Raw genomic sequence first — 22,060 nt, 5'->3', positions numbered from 1 at the left:
AAATGTACTCTCACGGGTGGGTTTGGGCCATCTGGATGATCACTGATGTGCCCTCAGCACACTGGTAAATTATGATTAAAGCTGGTTCTATAAATAGAGAGAGACACAGAGAATAAGGGTGAGTAAGAAAAAAGAAACAGGAAAACACTCACCTCCTGTTAGTTATATAACAAAGATCTCTGACTGAGCATTTGGTTCCAGTCTGCAGTTGTGTAAAGGAAAGGAAAAGAAATTAAGAGATTCTGGCATGTAGATCATTCCATCATATTAACTGAACTATAAATTTAATATGAAATGATTGTTGCTAAGCTATGACACTCAGTGTGGGCTGCAGGAAGGAATTGGTAAAACTGTGAGGGATTTTCAGGGCAAAGACAATGAACTTGGACAGGAGGAGGAGAAAGAGAACAGAGCGTCAGCCCTCTTCTGTGTAAATTGTGTTGAATTTTCAAAAACACACACACACAATAACAGCAGGAACATTTCTAAAATGAACAAAAAGACACCTTCTTATGATAGACTGGCTTACTCCTTGATGAGCCATGAAATTCTATATTAAAAATGAATAAAAGTCAAGATACTAAATTAGATTCTTTGCAGCAGTGTTTTGTTTCTTGGGCAGGCCTTCCTTTTACCAATTATCAGATTCCTCCAGGTGGGATAATATTTTTCAAAACACTTATTTCAAGAAAAAGAAAAAAAAAAATACAAAACTCAGGCTGTAACCTTGATAAGAGGCACCTTAACAAGAACATGTCTCCAACCATGCATGACCCTCTCCTTGTTTTACCTTTCAAATCAGACTCACTATTCAGATATCTTTGTGGGACATAACCTCTAGCACAAAAAATACCTGTAATACTCACTTGTTAATCACTCACCCAGTACAATTGCATCACAGTTATGGTGGTGGCAAATTCTCTGCTTTTGGGAGGAGATTAGAAAAGCGAAATAAACAGACCACAAAACTGGAAGAATAGATACAATCTTTGAGCCATATGGACATTTGTAACTATGGTTAGTAAAAAGAATAGGACTATTATAACTTGGAAGTAATAGCAGTTGTTGTTGTTTATTTGCTCAGTCGTGTCTGACTTTTTGCGACCCCATGGACTGCAGCAAGCCAGGCTTCCCTGTCCTTTACCATCTCTAAGAGCTTGCTCTATCTCATGTCCATCGAATCAGTGACACCATCCAACCATCTCATCCTCTGTCGCCCCCTTCTCCTCCTGCCCTCAGTCTTCCCCAGCATCAGGGTCTTTTCTAATGAATTAGTTCTTTGCATCAGATGGCGAAAGTATTGGAGTTTCAGCTTCAACATCAGTCCTTCCAATGAACACTCAGGACTGATCTCCTTTATGATGGACCTGTTGGATCTCCTTGCAGTTCAAGGGACTCTCAAGAGTCTTCTCCAACACCGCAGTTCAAAAACATCAATCCTTTGGCACTCAGCCTTCTTTACGGTCCAACTCTCACATCCATACATGGATATTGGAAAAGCCATAGCTTTCACTAAACGGACCTTTGTCAGCAAAGTAATGTCTCTGCTTTTTAATATGCTGTCTAGGTTGGTCTTAACTTTTCTTCCAAGGAGCAAGCGTCTTTTAATTTCATGGCTGCAGTCTCCATCTGCAGTGCCTTTGGAGCTCAAGAAAATAGTCTGTCCCTGTTTCCATTGTTTCCCCATCTATTTGCCATAGATGAGACCAGATGGAAGTAATTCTCATTAATTGAGTATACATAGTAAGCAAATGAACCTCATGCTTTGCATACACTCTATCCTTTGACATAGGTAAGTATTGTCATGTGGGATTTATGGATGAAGTAATAGGTTCAGAGAAGCAACATGGCTAAGGACTCTTGGCCAATAAATTCTGTGACTGGAATTCAAATTTAACCAATTCCAGTCTTGAATCTTTGCCTTTATATAACATTACTTCCTCTTTGAATCTTGTAGATTGCTTACAATGAGCAAGTAGATTATGTTAAATAAACCTAAATATGTTTATAAAGTCAAAAATAAAATTTTAAGGTCTAATTGCAAAGCTAATGCTTTATGTTAATATTTCATTTTACTATTCCTGCAGCATTTTCACAAAACTAATATTTTATATTAATATATCATTTTACAGTGTCTGTAGCATTTTCACTGACCCTAGATTACTTGATCTTTATAATATCCCAGTGATATAGGCAAAGCCATTATTATTACAGGTGAAGAAGCTATAATTCAGAGAGATGAGTGAACTTGCAAACTGAGAGTTTGACGCAGGTCTTAAGGTTGCCATTCCCTTATGTATTCCCATTCTTCTGGGGTCCTGGGTAGTATATAGTACAGGCTACTGATATTGATTCCCTCATGGATGAGTTTTACTATGAATTCCCCAAGTAGCACCACTAAGGAGGTGGTGTCTAGAGGGTCCATTTCATTATGCTTCCATTAGAGTTTAAGCAACCCAATATTATTCAAATTTCAACCTATATAGCAAGATAAATGCTAGTGATTTAAATTATTGCTAATAATTATTACTAATTGCTGACATCTGGAAAGTGTCCCCTGAAAGGCATGAATGCTTTATCTCCAATAGGCGCAGAGTCACTCGAGAGTGAACCAACAACTACTCTAATAATTTCAAACATCTTCAGAATCAGTTAGTGCATCCTTGTTATGAAAGAGATTTCTCCAACATAACCTTATTAATTATCTCAACAATGGGGGTAAATTCTACTTTAGCTGGTAAAAGCCAACCACTTGGCTTATTGTAGACACTCAGGAGAAGGAAATGGCAACCCACTCCAGTATTCTTGCCTGGAGAATCCCAGGGACAGCGGAGCCTGGTGGGCTGCCGTCTATGGGGTCGCACAGAGTTGGACACGACTGCAACGACTTAGCAGCAGCAGCAGCAGCAGTAGTAAATAGATGAATAAATTAATGAATAGATGATAATAGTAGCCAGATCCATTGATATCCCTTGCTATACCATTTTTAGGGGTTTTGACATTTTCTTATGGACTAATTTTCTCTAGTTTTGATCTAATCTGAAGTCAGTACATTAATGGTGCTATTAGTATATGTGTACATGCAGAATATGTCAGTGAAGTAAATGAGAGGCATAAGCATTCATATTTATGAGAATATTGTTTGCATGTAAAATTGTGTGTGACGCAAATGAACTGCCATAATATTGCTGTTGTTTTAGTCCCTGTGTCGTGTCTGACTCTTTTGTGACTCCATGGACTGTATCCTGCCAGGCTCCTCTAACCATGGGATTTTCAAGGCAGGAATACTGAAGTGGGTTGTCATTTCCTTCTCCAGGAGATCTTCCCAACCCAGGAATTGGACCCATGTCTCTGGAATTGCAGGCAGATTCTATGCCACTGAGTCACCTGGGAAGCCCACCAAAATATAACAGTCCAAAAAACTTGAGAATGTATTCGCCTAGAAATTCCTTTACTTGAAGATAATGAAGAAGCATAAAAACATTTACTTGTGTGAACATTTACAAAGTGATGTCACAATATATTTTTTTCCTGACCTAACATTTCTAAGAATTAAGAACACATTCTCCCAATAACATTTGCAAATAGAAGTGAAGTGGACTAGGGAGGGGATAGGCATCAGAGATGTGCTCTAACAGGTTGTGCCAGTGATTCTGATGTGCTCATCTTCCCTGACTTCTCTCACTGAGAATTAGTTGTCAATATCTCACTGTACTTAAAATTATAGATGTATTAATGGGAAATTTTGCCTCATTAAGTTCTGGCCTGGGATGATCCATTAAAATTTTATAACAATGATGTTAGTAATTATCATACATTTTGAAATATTTGCATACATGCGTTATATGTGCTGAAATTCCACTTGTATCTTTGCTGTTCAGTCGCTAAGTTTCGTCTGACTCTTTGCGACTCCATGGACTGCAGCACGCCAGGCTTCCCAGTCCTTCATTATCTCCCAGAGTTTGCTCAAACTCATGTCCATTTTAATTTCCAACTAATAAACTTGTATCTGTACTAGTCGGAAGTTAAAACCCACGTGGAAATGAATGCCAGTCATTTCACTTACAACTGTATAATCTTGGGGAAGTAACTGAACCTCCCTGATTCTCGGTTTCTAGTATACTTCCATAGCCTACATGCATCTTGAGAATATTCAATTAGAAAACAGGTTGGAGTTTGTGGTATGATAACTGACATACCGTACTTGCTCAATAAAAGGCTCAATAAATACTTTCTCTTTCTTACATCTTGGTCAGTTCTCCAGAGTTAATTTTAGTAATGCTTACCTAGTGGGCTGTTTCAGTTGTTATATTTCTACATATTTTAAAAACTGGACACAGAGTGGGGGTTTCTGAATGGAGCTAGGCCACAGCTCCAATACTCTAATGGTAACAAGAGCTTCCAGGGAACAATATATTCACCGGACTTGGGCACAGGAGGTCTCAAGGTAGCCATTGTCAAGAGCAAGACCAGAGAAGTCAATGCTCCCAGGCCAAAGCTAGGTCTACCCTGTCCACTCTTATTGCCATCTTTTCCATATTTTCCTGATCTTTGCCTTTATTATTGTGTCTCCTCTCACATATTCTGTCTGAAACAAGCACAATTTCAATCCAAGATGTTTTTCTTCCCTTGGTTATGTTTTGAATTATGAAACACATGCTGTTTTGACCATTTCCATGTTAATCAGTTGTTGCTGTTCAACCGCTTGGGATATGAGAACACACTTATGAAGAAGTAAATTTACTTTTCCTTTAGTGGGGAAGAATAAGGAACTTAATTCCTTTGCTAACCCAGAAAAAGGAAACACGTGAGGATCGACTTTTCAGAATTTTGTTCTATATCCTTGCTCTGAGTCAAGCATTACTTTTTAAATGGAACTCATTTCTTGGTGCTTTCCTGGAACCCATCTCTACTCCTCAGTCTTCAAACAACAAGTCATTGGAAAATTGCTCCTATTGTGTCATCTTGGATTTTTCTTTAACCTCAGAATGTAGCTTTTGTGCTTGTTTATCCAATTTTCTATTTCTTCTTTTCCCTATGCCAAAAGAAGTGGCATGGTCTGATAGATGTCCAATTTAAGGCACAAGTATAGAAAAAATGGATTCAAGTTCAGTTGGTTGTTGGGATAGAGAGGTGTTACTGATGTGCTCTTTTTTTTTTTTTTAATCTGTATAGTGGAGATAGTAATTTTAATATAATTTCCCCCTTTAACCTCCCGGGTACTCCTTGTGGATGGTGCTTAGAACACTCCAGGTTCATGGTGATTGGCTTTCAGATACCTCCCAGCGCCACTTAGTGACAGCCCTAGGGACTTGGAGGGATTGCAGTGGCTGTTTCCTCCTGGCTCTTCATCCAGTGAGATCTCTAGGGCTAATCTGACAACAATCCTTATCAACAATACAGGTTTATGGTATACTATTGGCTGTGGATCACTTCAAAAGGTAAAATAGGCATTTAGTTGATTGGATGATATTAAGATTTGGCATTCTGAAGGACAGAGGAAAAAATAAAAATTTTCATTGCTAGTATTTTTATTATAGAGTGGTAATAACTATCTCAAGATTGTTCTAGGTGCCTAACTGATTAAGGAAACAACCATTTATAATCTGTTAATAAAAACTCAAACCCATTAGAGCCAACCTTTAATTCTCTGATCTTAAAATGATCTCTTTCTTAGGACTTTGGTTTGAATCTTACTCCCTTGTGATGAGAAAAATCCTCATCTTCATTTTGCTTTGTAAGGATTTTCTACCCTTTACTGTGCCTATCACCATATCACTTTTAAAATCAGCTTAGCGGAGCAACCGACCATGACCTTTCCAACTGAAACTGAACATCTTCCTTTTCATCAACAGGAGGTTTCGCTTTCAGCATGAAATTACCCAAGGTGATTTATTTACCAGTTTTCACATCTTAAAATAGACTCACCCCAACCCACCTAACTGACAAGTTCCTGGATAATAAAGAAAAAGCTCATTTCAGAATAGAAACCACAACTGCAAATCTGAGCTGAATTTGTTTGCAGAATTTCAATTGGTTCACATCAGTCCCCTCATTTTACAACAAATTCCAAGTCCGTGGTCAGAAAATAGGTGAGTCTCAGTCAGCTAGAAGAGAACCTTAGTAAAACAGGAGCCCACAGCCTGGCATTCCACTCGGCAGTGCAGTGAAAACACAGGCAATCAGCTGGATTTGAAATTGTCTTTCTGGGAATATCTGTATATTGCAGAAGGCTCGTTCTTTCTGCAGTATCTTCTGTGCTTTCCTGTGAGACAGCAGTAGAAAAGCAGGCCTCACTCTGCTCTTGTTCTTTAATCACTTGTGCAGCAACATGGGACAATATTATTGTCTCATCCAGCCAGCTGACAAGAACAGATTAAACATTATTTCAACAGCCATACATTAAAGCTCCAAATTAGTCCACGGAACTAGGGTGACCTCCAATGAACCTTTGCTATATGACTCAGAAGCGAGATGCGGCCAGGTTAGGGCCAAGATGGATTTTGAGAAAAGGCAAATTTGGACTTTCTGCCTCACTGAATTCAGTAGAGGCTGCTGACCCAGAGCTATTCCACACAAAGAGAGAAATTAGCAGGAGAGTCTCTGAAAGCAAGGTTACTAAAAGGGCTCAAAGAAAATTTATTTTCAAGGAAAAGAATGATGGCTCATCGTGTTTTAAAATCCTAACGGTCACCACAGGTCTCCCCTGAATACCACGTCTCTGTTGAGCACTTATTGTGTGCCAGAGGTGGAAACCCAAGGCAGAAGGGCAGCCTGGAAGTTTCTTTTGTCCTTTATTCTTCCACATGGCAGATCCAGTTTCTGTACTTTCAGTTCAAGTCTGCCAATTTGCATTAGCACATCATCCGCCTGGTTACCAAGAAAATGTGCCTGAAGAAAAAAAATCAGAGCATGTTCATGGTCATTAGGCTGGGAGCAGGAGCATGAATCAGCAGTTTTGAACTGCACAGCTGGGGAAGGAACAGGCCTGGGAGCCAGCGGAGCTTGCGGGTAGACTCTCCACTGCCTGGCAAGCTCTGCCAAGTCCACTGTGCCCTGCGTCCACCCCTGGCTACAGAAGGGGCTGGGGAGATGCAGGACACAAGCTCCTCATTTCCATGCATCTGCGTCTTCCTAGTCCTGGGTGGCTCAGACGGTATAAAGAACCCACCTATGATGCAGTACGCTCAGGTTCGGTCCCTGGGTTGGGAAGATCTCCCCGAGAAGGAAATGGCAACCCACTCCAGTATTCTTGCCTGCAGAATTCCATGGGCAGAGGAGCCTGGCAATACAGTCCATGGAGTCACAGAGAGTTGGACATGACTGAATGACTAAGCACAGTCCTTTAACAAGGGCCAGCTGTAAGACCAAGACATACATTTGACAGTATTCATTATATATGGATCTTTTACTTTTAAAAGAAACCGAAAAAAGGGTGAAAATTAATTTATCCTGATTTGCTTGTACATTTGGTATTATTGATATATGAAAGCAATACTAGTAGTGTTACAAATGCACGAGACGCAAACATGATTTTAAGCTCTTGTAATGTTGGCAGTCATAAAAATAATGGACAGTCTGCTTTTTCCTCTCCTAAAACAACCTGTAAGTCTTCATTTCTTAGATGGAGACCTGAGAGCAAGGCAAGTGGCTTTTAGATCTAAAATGAGAAAAGTCGTTTGATGGTAAACCAGGTCTTGAATCCAGATCTCTGGATTTTTTAGAGCTTTTTGCTATACCACAACTAACAAGGCTATCAGTCAAAAACTCTCTACCCTTGCCAGCACTTTGGGCTAAGGCTTTGGGCCAAAGCATTGCATTTCATGGGGAGTCTGTGATCAGGGGCAAATGATCAGTTGACTGAATGATCAGTCATGAACCCCTTGGAGAACTTCATTGCACAGACTGCTTTCTAAGGAGTCAGGAAGTTCAGAGCGGTTGCCTCCAGGACTAGCATCTAAAGGAGAGGTGAGGACTAGAGCAGAAATGGGATGATGTTTAGGAGGTGACTTTCATGGGCAGCATGTGGATGCAGAATACTCACAGGAGGGATGGTAAGGGAGCGGGGGTGAGCAATGCTTAGGCCAGACCCCACTCTCTTTGAGGTTCTGCCCAGGTGATCCTTCACTTCCTGGTTTGTTTGGGGTGTCATCTTTCTGTGCCTCACCCAGGTGATTCTTTAATGCTCACAACTCCATGCTGATGGGATTATTTTGATGGCTCTATGCAAAGAATGTTTCTATTAATGATATACTGGTGATTTTTCAAATGCTTTGAGTATAAATTTCTTTCTGCATTGGGTCCCTTAGAGCAGTGAGAGATTTTATTTATTTTCAAGTCAAGTGACCACATTATGAGTCTCTTCTCAGGATGAGCATGAACCATTAATGTGGACCACTAGCAAAACATACATTGAAAACTGCCCTCAATATATTTATTTTTTATTTAAAAAATTAAAATTTTAATATACTTCAGTAGAATTATCAGACTATCCTCTAATGACAGAACAGCTCTGTTGGGAAGCCAGACTTCATATGGATAAAGAAAGAGATAAAATATTGTGAAGATAAATCATATGCACTTTTATATTGGCTCTAGCAGCAAAGCAACTTTATAAAATGTAGTTATAAATAACTGAAAATTTTCTTGAAGATATAAAAGTATAAATAAAAGTCATCTAGAGGGGGAAAATTGCTGAGTTGTATGCATTAATTGATTCATAAATTAGATGTTAAAACAAATATTTATTTAGATGCTTGTATATAAAATGTTTTCTCAGAAATAATTTAATAAGAATGGTAGCTGCTTTTTCTCAAATCCAATTTAAAATTTAAAATCTGGGGTACCACAGTGTGGGATTTGTCACTGTAAAGACTTGGGGGCCAATTGTTATAGCACCATTTAATCAAAACTTACTCCTAAGCACATATGTATGCTTGGCCAGTTCTGCTGGGTGGGGCAAAAATCTGAAGTCAGATTGTGCTGTTACTGTTCCTCATCCATTAGAACTCCTCTCTCAGGGCACTCCAGCTAAGAAGGTACGGACGTATCTATCAGTTTTGAAGGAGGTCTAAATGTATCTTAAGCTAAAGCAAGGACTACTTGAATATGAAGTCATGTGACTCAAGCAATGACTTGAGCAATAAGTAGTTTCTACTTGGGAATATTTGGTGTCCTTATCTATAGAGCAGAAATATTAATAATATCAACCTCATAGGGTAAGAGTAAGGGTAGAATGTCAGCATGGGTGTGAAAGCCCTTTGTATGAAGAATGTAGAATACTGCGCAAATGTCGGCTATCTTTACTAACTAGAGGATAAAGAGCTTATTGTGATGCTGGTGGACTGCTATCCTCTGATGGAAGTACCATAATTGTACAAACATGAGAGATTTCTCAACACAAAAGTGGGTTTAAACATATTCAATGGATGTGCATGATTTTCACATACCTATCTGTGGAACTATAAGAAAATTAATTTGTTTATGGAATGGTAAATGAAAATAATAAATAACTGGGTACTGTTCACTATCTTCCACAAATTGGCTGTGTAATCTTATGTAGGTCACTTAACCTAATTTAGAGGCCTTGTTTTTCTTATTTATAAAACATAAGATTTGAATTAGAGTACAGAACATTTTTTTAAACCATGAAACTGAAGGAATTATGAAGAGTTGACCTACAGATCAGATAGCTCATCAAATATAGTTTAGAGCCTTGATAATAGTCAGGAGAAAACAGCTCAATCCACTTTAATTTCTCAAAAAAATCATGGTTTCCAAAAAAAGGATTATGACTCCTCAAGAGGAGATAAAAAAGTAGAAGACGGACACTGCAGTCTGCAATGCAGTCCATAGGGAGGACATATAATTTACCTAAGGAGGCATATGTTTTATTCAAATGGCCCCTTTTAGAACCAAAAACACTTATGCTTGTGAAGACAAGGAGGACAACTGATCTTTCTTCGAGAAAGAGCTTAGCTCTTGAAATGGAATGGAGTGCCCATTTGGATAGAGTTTAAATGTAAAAAATTAAGTGTGATTTAGTGTCAATAGTGATATGGGCCATATTCCTCCTAATTCTGTTGACTGAATTCAGCTTCTCCCCTTAGATGTCTGCTGGCTCTCGGCTGTAGGTGAACATGTGGGAAGACTCAGAGGCTGGAAGGAGCCTGTCAACCTACAGGGACATGGGGATGTGGGAAGAGCAGTGATGAACCATCCAGTTATGAGACACCTGGAGACGAAGACTTAGAGACAAAGATGTCAAGCTGAAAGGACCCCTGGGAATATTCACCATGGACAGCAGAAGTGGTTGTCCATGCAGGACTAGACGCCCATCTTCATCTTCATTCCCTGGATAATTGGGAAAATATATATTATTCTGTGCTGGTCAAATGTTTGTTTTCGGTTTTTCAGTAGAGGGAGGAATAATAAAAGGTAGGAAAGAAAAAGTTGTAAATCATTTAGGAAGAAGGCAGAGGCTCTAGAAATAGTCTTTGTGGAAAGAATATCATATGATATGTTTACAAGAAGGTAAATTTTGTTGCAAGGGAAATGAGGAACAAATCAATATAAGGTAAAGGAAGTGCCAAAGCATAGGAAAGAGGAGAGACAGAAACATTTTTCTGAACTTGTCAAAACAACTCATTATTTCACTCTCTGTGCCAAGGTCTTAAGAGTCTTTGCATTTATTTCTGTTTTCTCCTCAGACCACTGTAACTATTTAGTTTCAGCATTCACTTCCCCCTACGGACAGATATTGCTTTTTTTCTAAAATACTTATTACCCATACTGTGAAGACTATATTATAACTGGACATACTTTCCTATAAGTAACTGTCTTTGATTTTTCTAACCATGGTTAAAATATTTATTTTTTTCTAACATTGACTTTGAGATTTTCTCCAAATTCTTGGAGACATCACGTGCATAGTCAGGGTATGGCACATTTCACAGCAAATGCGTTTGCTGCCAGAATGATCAAGAATTAAAAGAGAAATCACACACAAAGGCCGACAGAGGAACAAATGTCCAACTTGCTCTTCTTGAGAAGTACACTGCTATAAGTGGATGGTATACTTCTATACAAGTGTAAATGAGGAAGGGACTTCATCATCAGGCAACCTGCCGTTCTAGCAAGTCTGCCTCCAAAGATGGCTCCAAACGCACATAAAGGACTCAGGCCCTGTAAGTCAGAGAGAATGTCAGGAAAAAGAGAGATCAGTCGATAGCTCAGATAGTTGGTGCCAAGAGGATGGAAGTAAAAATTGAGAGGAACAATCTATAGCCAGAAGTGGATTTAGAAGAACATTAGTAAGGAAGCAAACACTGAAAATTCAGAGTGTAAATGCCCAAGAGGGAGCCATCTTGACAGAAATGGTGTCATCAAGGGTAAGTGAGAAAGGTCATTTCTTTACATTTTATACTGGCATTACTGCATTTTCTTTGCAGGTTATTCCTTTAAAATTTTTTTTCTTTTCTTTTCTTTTTTTTAAATTATGAAAGTATGATAACACATTTTCAGGAGACTTGGAAAATAACAGAACAAAGTTACATATAGTTCCACTATATATTAAAATTATTTTTTAAATAGATAAATTAAGATTTTTAGTTAGAGTTCCAATATCAAACTCTCAAAAATTAATAGAATGAATATACAGAAAGGTAGAAGGATGTAGTAGACTTCAAAAGCACCATGAACCAATTCAACATAATTAAGATTTATCCAATTTTCACACAACAGTAGGATACAAATTTTACTCAAATTCTGATAGATTATAAACTAGGAAGCACTGAAACATATCAGGAACATAAAACAAAAATTTGCAGATTGTTCTGAAGGAGCTAAATTATATGTCTTAACATTAAATGGTAATCAGATAATAATACTCATGTCCTCTTGTGCATAGACTGATGTTACTTGTGCTTAAACAGACTAGTCTGCAGGACATGGTATTTTTCCAAGTATCCTCAGCTTCCTAAAAGAAGTATTGTAAAAAAAAATAATGAATTTAGTTCACAGAATACTAAACTCGATAAAGAAGCTTGCACTTTTATCTCACTCATTAAAGAAATTTTATTTTCCCCTTGTGTGCTGGAAAGATTTCCAGCCCCTCCAAGGAACCTAGGGATCTAAGACCCTCCAAGAAAATGCTACTTTTAAAGCAGAGTTGATTTACAATGTTGTCTTCATTTCTGCTGCACAGCAAAGTGATTAAAGCTATAAGTATATAGACATTCTTTTTTCATATTCTTTTCTATTATGGTTTATAACAGGACATTGAATATAGATCCCTGGGCTATACAGTGGACCTTGTTTTTATCGACTCTATAGAGTAATTTGCATCTGCTAATCCCAAACTCTCAATACTCCCTACTTTATTGACTACGCCAAAGACTCTGACTGTGTGGATCACAACAAACTGTGGAAAATTCTTAAAGAGATGGTTATAACAGACCACCTGACTTGCCTCCTGAGAAATCTGTATGCAGGTCAAGAAACAACAGTTAAAACCGGACATGGAACAGACTGGTTCCAAATTAGGAAAGGAATACGTCAAGGCTGTATATTGTCACCCTGCTTATTTAACTTATATGCAGAGTACATCGTGCGAAATGCTGGGATGGATGAAGCGCAAGCAGGAATCAAGATTGCTGGGAGAAATATCAGTAACCTCAGATATGCAGATGACAGCACCCTTATGGCAGAAAGTGAAGAGGAACTGAGGAGCCTCTTGAAAGTAAAACAGAGTGAAAAAGCTGGCTTAAAACTCAGCATTCAAAAAACTAAGATCATGACATCCAGTCCCATCATGTTATGGCAAATAGATGGGGAAACAATGGAAACAGTGAGAGACTTTATTTTGGGGGGCTCCAAAATTACTGCAACTGGTGACTGCAGCCATGAAATTAAAAGACACTTGCTCTTTGGAAGAAAAGCTATGACCAACCTAGACAGCATATTAAAAAGCAGAGACATTACTTTGCCAATAAAGGTCCATCTAGTCAAAGCTATGGTTTTTCCAGTAGTCACGTATGGATGAGAGAGTTGGACTAAAAAGAAAGCTGAGCACCAAAGAATGGATGCTTTTGAACTGTGGTGCTGGAGAAGACTCTTGAGAGTCCTTTGGACTGCAAGGAGATCAAACAAGTCAGTCCTAAAGGAAATCAGTCCTGAATATTCACTGGAAGGACTGATGTTGAAGCTGAAGCTCCAATCCTTTGGCCACCTGATGCGAAGAACTGACTTACTTGGAAAGACCCTGAAGCTGGGAAAGGTTGAAGGCAGGAGGAGAAGGGGACAACACAGGATGAGATAGTTGGATGGCATCACTGACTGGATGGATGTGAGTTTGAGCAAGCTTCAGGACTTGGTGATGGACAGGGAAACCTGGCGTGCTGCAGTCCATGGAGTCACAAAGAGTTGGACACGACTGAGCAACTGAACTGAACTGAATCCCTAACTCCCAATTCATCCCTCCTACACCCCTCCTTCTTGGCAACCACAAGTCTGTTCTCTGTGCCTGTGAGTCTGTTTCATAGATAAGTTCATTTGTGTCATAGTTTTGATTCCACATATAAGTGATATTATACTGTATTTGTCTCTTTCTGACTTAGTATGATAATCTCTAGGTGCTGCAAATATGGCTGCAAATGGCATTATTTCATTGTTTTTTAATGGCTGAGTAGTATTCTGTTGTGTGTGTGTGTGTGTACTTCCGTGGTGGCTCAGTGGCAAAGAATCCACTTGTTAATGCAAGAGACACGGGTTTGATCCTTAAGTCAGAAAGATCCTCTGAATAAGGGAATGGCTACCCACTCCACTATTCTTGCCTGGATGATCCCATGGATAGAGGAGCCTGGTGGGCTATAGTCCATGGGGTTGCAAAAGAGTTGGACATGACTTAGCAACCAGACAACAATAACCACATCTTCTTTATCCATTCATCTATCGATGAACATTAACATTACTTCCTTGTCTTGGCTACTGTAAATAGTGCTGCTATGAACTAAGGGTGCATGTATGTTTTTGAATTATAGTTTTGTCTAGATCTATGCCCAAGAGTAGGATTACTAGATTATATCCAACTCCTGTTTAGTTTTTTGAGGAACCTCCATACTGTTTTCCATAGTGGTTGCAGCAATCTACATTCCTACTGACAGTTTAGGAGGGTTCCCTTTTCTCCACATCAGCATTTGTTATTTGTAAACTTTAAATGATGGCCATTTTGACTAGTATGAGGTGGTAGGTACCTCACTGTAGTTTTGATTTACATAAGAAAATGTTACATTTTAAGAGACCATTCCCTGTAGACCTTAGACATATAGCTGGTTCATATATAATTCATACTATATTTGTAATAAAAATGTGATTGAGTTTTAGCTATATTTGAAAGATGAGCATTAAGTAACATTCTCCCTAGAGAACCTCAGCAGAGGAATACTCCATTACTCTGGATGAGATTCAGAACCTGATGCAGATTTATGCTAACGCTCCAAATGATTGGGCTGATTGCTCTTTGATTGACTGGTTATATCTAGTAGGTGCATGCTAAGTTGCTTCAGTCGTGTCTACCTCTTTGTGACCCTATGGACTAAAGCCTGCCAAGCTCCTTTGCCCATGGGATTCTCCAGGCAAGAATACTGAAGTGGCTTGTTGTTTGTGCCTCTAGGGGATCTTCCAAACCCAGGGATTGAACCTAAGTCTCTTATGTCTCCTGCATTGGCAGGTGGGTTCTTTACCACTAGCCCCCCTGGGGGGAGCCCTATATCTAGTATAGTTGGAATATACTGCACTGGTCCCAAAAGAAAGGGAACCCAATATTATAATTTCAGGGCAGCCTAAGGCAACAAGGCACACATGCAATGCCTTCCCGCTCTTACACCATCGAATTCCAGTGTAGAGGTGCCATCCATTCTCCAGACAGACAAGAGTGGACTCGACTTTCTTGGGGACCTAAGTGTCCAAAAATTCCACTCCTTTCTCAACTGAAAACATGAGGAGAAAGCTGAGAAAACCGGAACAGCATACTCTTCTGCTTGGCTAAGGAACTTCCTTTCAGAAGGCTCAGAGGCAGTATTAATAATTGTGTTTTATCCAATCCTTTTAAGTCTGAATCTCTATGTGAAGGGTCAACTGTTTAGGGAAGAAAAAAAATCTGTTCTAGCTCATTCAGTTCAGTTCAGTTCAGTCACTCAGTCGTGTCGACTCTTTGCAACCCCATGAACTACAGCATGCCAGGCCTCCCTGTCCATCACCAGTTCCCGGAGTCCACCCAAACGCATGTCCATCGGGTCAGTAATGCCATCCAACCATCTCATCCTCGTTTGTCCCCTTCTCCTCCTCACCCCAATCTTTCCCAACATCAGAGTCTTTTGAAATGAGTCAGCTCTTCGCATCAGGTGGCCAAAGTACCGAAGTTTCAGCTTCAACATCAGTCCTTCCAATGAACACCCAGGACTGATCTCCCTTAAGATGGACTGGTTGGACCTCCTTGCAGTCCAAGGGACTCTCAAGAGTCTTCTCCAACACTACAGTTCAAAACTATCAATTCTTTGGCACTCAACTTTCTTTATAGTCCAACTCTCACATCCATACATGACCACTGAAAAAACCATAGCCTTGACTAGATGGAACTTATTTGGCAAAGTAATGTCTCTGCTTTTTAATATGCTGTCTAGGTTTGTCATAACTTTCCTTCCAAGGAATAAGCGTCTTTTAATTTCATGGCTGCAGTCACCATCTGCAGTGATTTTGGAGCCCAGAAAAAATGAAGTCAGCCACTGTTTCCACTGTTTCCCCATCTATTTGCCATGAAGTGATGAGACCAGATGTCATGATCTTCATTTTCTGAATGTTGAGCTTTAAGCCAACTTTTTCACTCTCCTCTTTCACTTTCATCAAGAGGCTCTTTTGTTCTTCTTTGCTTTCTGCCATAAAGGTGGTGTCATCTGCATATCTGAGGTTATTGATATTTCTCTCGGCAATCTTGATTCCAGCTTGTGCTTCTTCCAGCCCCGCGTTTCTCATGATGTATTCTGCATAGAAGTTAAATAAGCAGAGTGACAATATACAACCTTGATGTACTCCTTTTCCTATTTGGAACCAGTCTGTTGTTCCATGTCCAGTTCTAACATACTGCAGAAATTGCATACAGGTTTCTCAAGAGGCAGGTCAGGTGGTCTGGTATTTCCCGTCTCTTTCAGAATTTTCCACGGTTTATTGTGATCCACACAGTCAAAGGCTTTGGCATAGTCAATAAAGCAGAAATAGATGTTTTTCTGGAACTCTCTTGCTTTTTTGATGATCCAGCAGATGCTGGCAATTTGATCTCTGGTTCCCCTGCCTTTTTTAAACCCAGCTTGAACATCTGGAAGTTCATGGTTCACGTATTGCTGAAGCCTGGCTTGGATAATTTTAGCATTACTTTCCTAGCGTGTGAGATGAGTGCAATTGTGTGGTAGTTTGAGCATTCTTTGGTGTTGCCTTTCTTTGGCATTGGAATGAAAACTGACCTTTTCCAGTCCTGTGGCCACTGCTGAGTTTTCCAAATTTGCTGGCATATTGAATGTGGCACTTTCATAGCATCATCTTTCAGGATTTGAAATAGCTCAACTGGAATTCCATCACCTCCACTAGCTTTGTTTGTAGTGATGCTTTCTAAGGCCCGCTTGACTTCACATTCCAGGATGTCTGGCTCTAGGTGAGTGATCACACCATTGTGATTATCTTGGTCATGAAGATCTTTTTTGTACAGTTCTTCCATGTATTCTTGCCACCTCTTCTTAATGTCTTCTGCTTCTGTTAGGTCCCTACCATTTCTGTCCTTTATTGAGCTCATCTTTGCATGAAATGTTCCCTTGGTATAACCAATAGACAAGGAAATATTACTGATTTTACAGGGAAAATAGGTCTGCTGCTTGAACAGAAATTTGAACATGCCATCTGCTGTGAAATGCCAAAAAAGTTCCATTTCATCTTTCACAATCCCAAAGCTTTCCTGTTTATTCTTCAAAGTATTTGTTGATTGAACTAAAGGTAAACTCTAAAAACAAAAATCTTGTTTTCTCATTGCCTTTAGTGCCTGATTAAGGGCAATTACCTCATGTTTGACTCAATTCATCTTTCAATATGGGATTCCACCCACGTGTTATGAAATCTCCTAAGGTTATTAACAAAGCCCAGGTTTACAAGATGGTTCCTTGACTTAACAATGAGGAGGAAAACAATCTTTGCTAGGTATTTAATTCTATTTTTATGATGCATTTCTTTCAAAGATATTTCAAGTGGAAATCAAGGACTTTGCAAAATTATTTTGAAAAAAATCTTTGTTCTTGGCCTTGGGGGATAACGTTGAAGGGAAAATATGATGTGGGAAAACCAGGGGGGAGAATAGATGGGAAATGTGAAGATACAAAAAGATGGCATCCTTGAGCCTCCATCCGTGCCTGTATTCACCAAGCCACCTTAAATAATCACACAGTCTAAGGAAAACGAGTAGGCTTAGTATGCAAAGGCAACTTTAAGACAATCCCCCCAACTCTTCTTCCAAGCATATTACTGCTCTAGAGTCCATACTAAGTAGGAATTATTGTAATTTGTAGCTTTCTCCTCTCCTTTTCTGTGTTGTTATCAAGTCATGATAAATCTTGAATTAAAGCAATTTACAAGTGGATAATATTAATAAAGATCACATTAGCAATAACATTGGTTAAGCACTTCTTTATGCGCTTACTATATTAAGTGCTTTATTAAGCACTCACCATAGGCCAGTCTCTGTTAAGTACTTTTCGTGCTTAATTTCACTTGTTTCTCATGGCTACATTGTGTGAAGTAGGAACAATTATTTTTTCCCATCTTAATAACTGAGAAAACTAAATCTCTGAGAACATAAATAACTTGCTGAAAGTTACCTAGTGAGGGGCAGACCTGAGAGGTTAGCACAGCCAGGCCAACAGCAAAAATCAAGACACCAGGCGATATGCCAAGACAGTGAAGAGGTGTTTGAATTTTCAGTCTGCTCACACATGCAGTTTGATGGCTACTGTGAACCGAAATAGGAACATAGCTTGGCTTGTGCGGGGCAGAAAAATGTTTATTCTGTTTTCTAGGATGTAGGCTGGTGACAGAAAGTAGACCCTAGAGAACAGAAGCACTTGGTTTCAAATAAACTATCTGCATTAAATATTCAGCTTTCCTGCAGCTTAATGCGAGTACAGAACCAACAGAATGGGCCAGTTGGCAAGGGCTCAGGCCTGGTGTGAACAAATCTCTGCATTGACCCTGTTGACAGCCTAATACATTATCAACTAGTCAGACCCAGGAGGGGGCCCAGGGACCCATAGTTTCTTGGGGGCATTGGTGCTGCCTCCCTAGTTAGGCATGATGTGTCAGACTTGGGCTCTGGGTGGGTATATATTGATGTTGGTGAAGTTCACACAGCTAATTTTCTGTACCACCGGCCAAATGCAAGAAAAATGTGGTCTCTTGGACACTATGAGCTCACTACCTATGCTATTGCTTGAGGGTTAGGTGTGTTTATTTCTCCTCTGATACCTGGGCAAGCACCCAGGGCCAGGCCTCTGGCTAAGGAAGCAGGAGGCAGAGGGAAATTGCCAAAGGACTGGCTCCAGCAAATGGTTCGTACTAGCAGCTATTTGATCATCACAAACATAAAGAGGAGGGGAAAGAGCCAAATTCATTTTGCAACTGGAGTTCTTTGGGTGTTCAGTTTCTTTGTAATATACTGTTAATGTGATTAAAATGGAGGCATTCAGACTTAAACGGTTGTTGGAATAAATTAGAGACATCAAAATTGGCAGAGTTTAGGTTCTGAAGAACTCCATTCTGTCAGCTCTCCCTGAAATTTAATCACTCTAATATCAAGCTATTTTTCTTCCTGTTGTGAAATTTGGCAGCAAGAAAAATCAACAGGGTCACAGCTTTGAAGAGGAATTCGTTGCAACTTGGCAGGAGAATGATGGAGATTCTAATGCCTAAGAATGCTTCTTTCAAAGGACCTAGGAGAAAGTCACTATTAATTATTTAGATTACTGCAGGGAGTATGGAAATGGTTTGTGTTTGTAAGTGTGTGTGTATGTTCTTGTGTATATGTGCGTGCATGTAAGTATAGTCAACAGACACTGAAGTCAATTTGGTGAAAGTGATTTTTTATGTAATTCTGCTCTCTTTAAACACTTTTCCGCTGGCCTTTCAAAAAGAAGCAGAAGCAAAAATTCAAATAGAAAAATACCCTTAAACATACGTGTGACAGAGCAAACATGCAGGGAATGAGAATGGGAGAGATGCTTTCGTATTTCTACACACACAGGCACACATCATGATGACATTTCAGTTGCCCTCACAGCAGGTGTAAAGAGGCTTGATCAAGTTGAGTTAGCCCTGTCTTGGTGGTTTGTCATGTCTCAAGCATTTCTGGGTGGCTCAGAACCAAAATACTTGAAGAAGGCAAATTCAAAGGTTTTTCTGACTGGCCTTTATACCTCAAACTTCCAGATTCTTTATCTTGGTTTGTGTCTACATCCTCAACTCATTAAATCTAGTGCAGAAGGGCTGAAATACAGATACTTGACACTGGTTAATGAGCTAAAAGTAATGCGCAAAATTCTCCAAGCCAGACTTCAGCAATATGTGAACTGTGAACTTCCTGATGTTCAAGCTGGTTTTAGAAAAGGCAGAGGAACCAGAGATCAAATTGCCAACATCTGCTGGATCATGGAAAAAGCAAGAGAGTTCCAGAAAAACATCTATTTCTGCTTCATTGACTATGCCAAAGCCTTTGACTGTGTGGATCACAATAAACTGTGGAAAATTCTGAAAGAGATGGGAATACCAGACCACCTGACCTGCCTCTTGAGAAATCTGTATGCAGATCAGGAAGCAACAGTTAAAACTGGACATGGAACAACAGACTGGTTTCAAATAAGAAAAGGAGTACATCAAGGCTGTATATTGTCACCCTGCTTATTTAACTTATATGCAGACTACATCATGAGAAATGCTGGGCTGGAAGAAACACAAGCTGGAATCAAGATTGCTGGGAGAAATATCAATAACCTCAGATATGCAGATGACACCACCCTTATGGCAGAAAGTGAAGAGGAACTCAAAAGCCTCTTGATGAAAGTGAAAGTCGAGAGTGAAAAAGTTGCCTTAAAGCTCAACATTCAGAAAACGAAGATCATGGCATCCGGTCCCATCACTTCATGGGAAATAGATGGGAAAACAGTGGAAACAGTGTCAGACTTTATGTTTTGCGGCTCCAAAATCACTGCAGATGGTGATTGCTGCCATGAAATTAAAAGATGCTTACTCCTTGGAAGAAAAGTTATGACCAACCTATATAGCATATTCAAAAGCAGAGACATTACTTTGCCGACTAAGGTCTGTCTAGTCAAGGCTATGGTTTTTCCAGTGGTCATGTATGGATGTGAGAGTTGGACTGTGAAGAAAGCTGAGTACCAAAGAATTGATGCTTCTGAACTGTGGTGTTGGAGAAGACTCTTGAGAATCCCTTGGACTGCAAGGAGATCCAACCAGGCCATTCTGAAGGAGATCGACCCTGAGATTTCTTTGGAGGGAATGATTCTAAAGCTGAAACTCCAGTACTTTGGCCACCTCATGCGAAGAGTTGACTCATTGGAAAAGACTCTGATGCTGGGAGGGATTGGGGGCAGGAGGAGAAGGGGACGACCGAGGATGTGATGGCTGGATGGCATCACCGACTCGATGGACGTGAGTCTGAGTGAACTCCTGAAGATGGTGATGGACAGGGAGGCCTGGCGTGCTGCGATTCATGGGGTCGCAAAGAGTCGGACACGACTGAGTGACTGAACTGAACTGAATGAACTAATAGGAGTTTCTAGGCTAGTTATTTCCCAAAGAACCCTTCACTTCTTCCTCCAAACATACATACACACACACACGAATACACACACACATATGCACTCAGAACTATCTGCTGTTCTATATGTGTGTGTCCACCAGATTAGAAATGGCATTTCTTTTCAGGTTATTTTAAAGATTTCCCTGCAGGTTATCCAAACAGCTTTGGAAAAAAAAAAAAAAAAAAACCACCTCATAAATGCCCGCATTCAGATTGTCTTTTGAATGATGCCCTTGCTAACCATGAAAATAAGCTCTCTCCAGCATGCCTGGGGCAGTACTAAAAAAGAATCAGGCAGTGGCCTTAATGAAAATCCAGTTTTAGGACTAGGAGAAACTTAATATAATGTGTCTTCTCTCTGAGGTCATGGCTCTATTCTCAAGGAGGTTAGAGGAAATAACGTTTAAGGATGAAAAACATCACATGTAAAATATGCACTGGACAGAGAGCTTAAATTACACTCCTAGATGTGCAATGGAGGAAAATGGAGACTTTAGTTCCTGTGGTATGTCAATTTGGGGCTTATACACAATCAGCCAAAAGGCAGAGTGGGCTATGGGCCTGGGGATCAAGTTCTTTCCATTTCAGGCTTTGATTCTGTCTAGTTTGGGTTTTCCCAGGTAGCACAGTGGTAAAGAATCTGCCTGTCAATGCAGGAAATTCAAGAGACACGGATTTGATCCCTGAATTGGGAAGATCCCCGGGATCAAATGAAAATGGCAACCCACTCCAGTATTCTTGCCTGGAATGTTCCATGGACAGAGGAGCCTGGTGGGCTACTCTAGTTTGTGACCTCAGACAAGTCACCTCCCCTATTCAGGATTCTTATCTGTAAAAGCAGGATGAACATATTGATCTCCATACCACTGTGACTGAAAAGCATGAAGAAGATTCTTAGACATCAAAGTATTTTGAAATTAACAAAGTACTTTACAAATGTTAGGATTTACACAGAGGAAAACTAATGCATGTAAATATTAATAGAAAGGAAAGACCTTCCTCCCAGTGAGGGAGAGGCTCCTGAAAAGGTGGAAGGGACTGACTGCCATTATTTAAGGCCTGTGGCATGAGACTGTGTATTAAATACCTTTCGCATTTCTGTCTCCCAAGTGGCCACTTGGTTTGAAGGCCTACAAGGTCAGCGTGAGTTGAATT

General features: G+C 39.8%; 1 long non-coding RNA gene across 1 annotated transcript in view; it reads left to right on the top strand.

Moving 5' to 3' along the window:
• The window catches only part of LOC128053100 (uncharacterized), a 306,615-nt gene extending 296,318 nt beyond the window's left edge, over positions 1–10,297 (top strand). The window contains exon 3 of the long non-coding RNA XR_008199902.1: positions 10,110–10,297. This is a non-coding gene — a long non-coding RNA (uncharacterized LOC128053100). The remainder of the gene's footprint in view (positions 1–10,109) is intronic.
• Positions 10,298–22,060: the final 11,763 nt, after the last annotated feature.

The sequence above is a fragment of the Budorcas taxicolor genome, chromosome 9 (assembly GCF_023091745.1).
Source record: "Budorcas taxicolor isolate Tak-1 chromosome 9, Takin1.1, whole genome shotgun sequence".
Taxonomy (NCBI): Eukaryota; Metazoa; Chordata; class Mammalia; order Artiodactyla; family Bovidae; genus Budorcas; species Budorcas taxicolor.
This window is presented reverse-complemented; position numbering and strand designations above follow the sequence as displayed.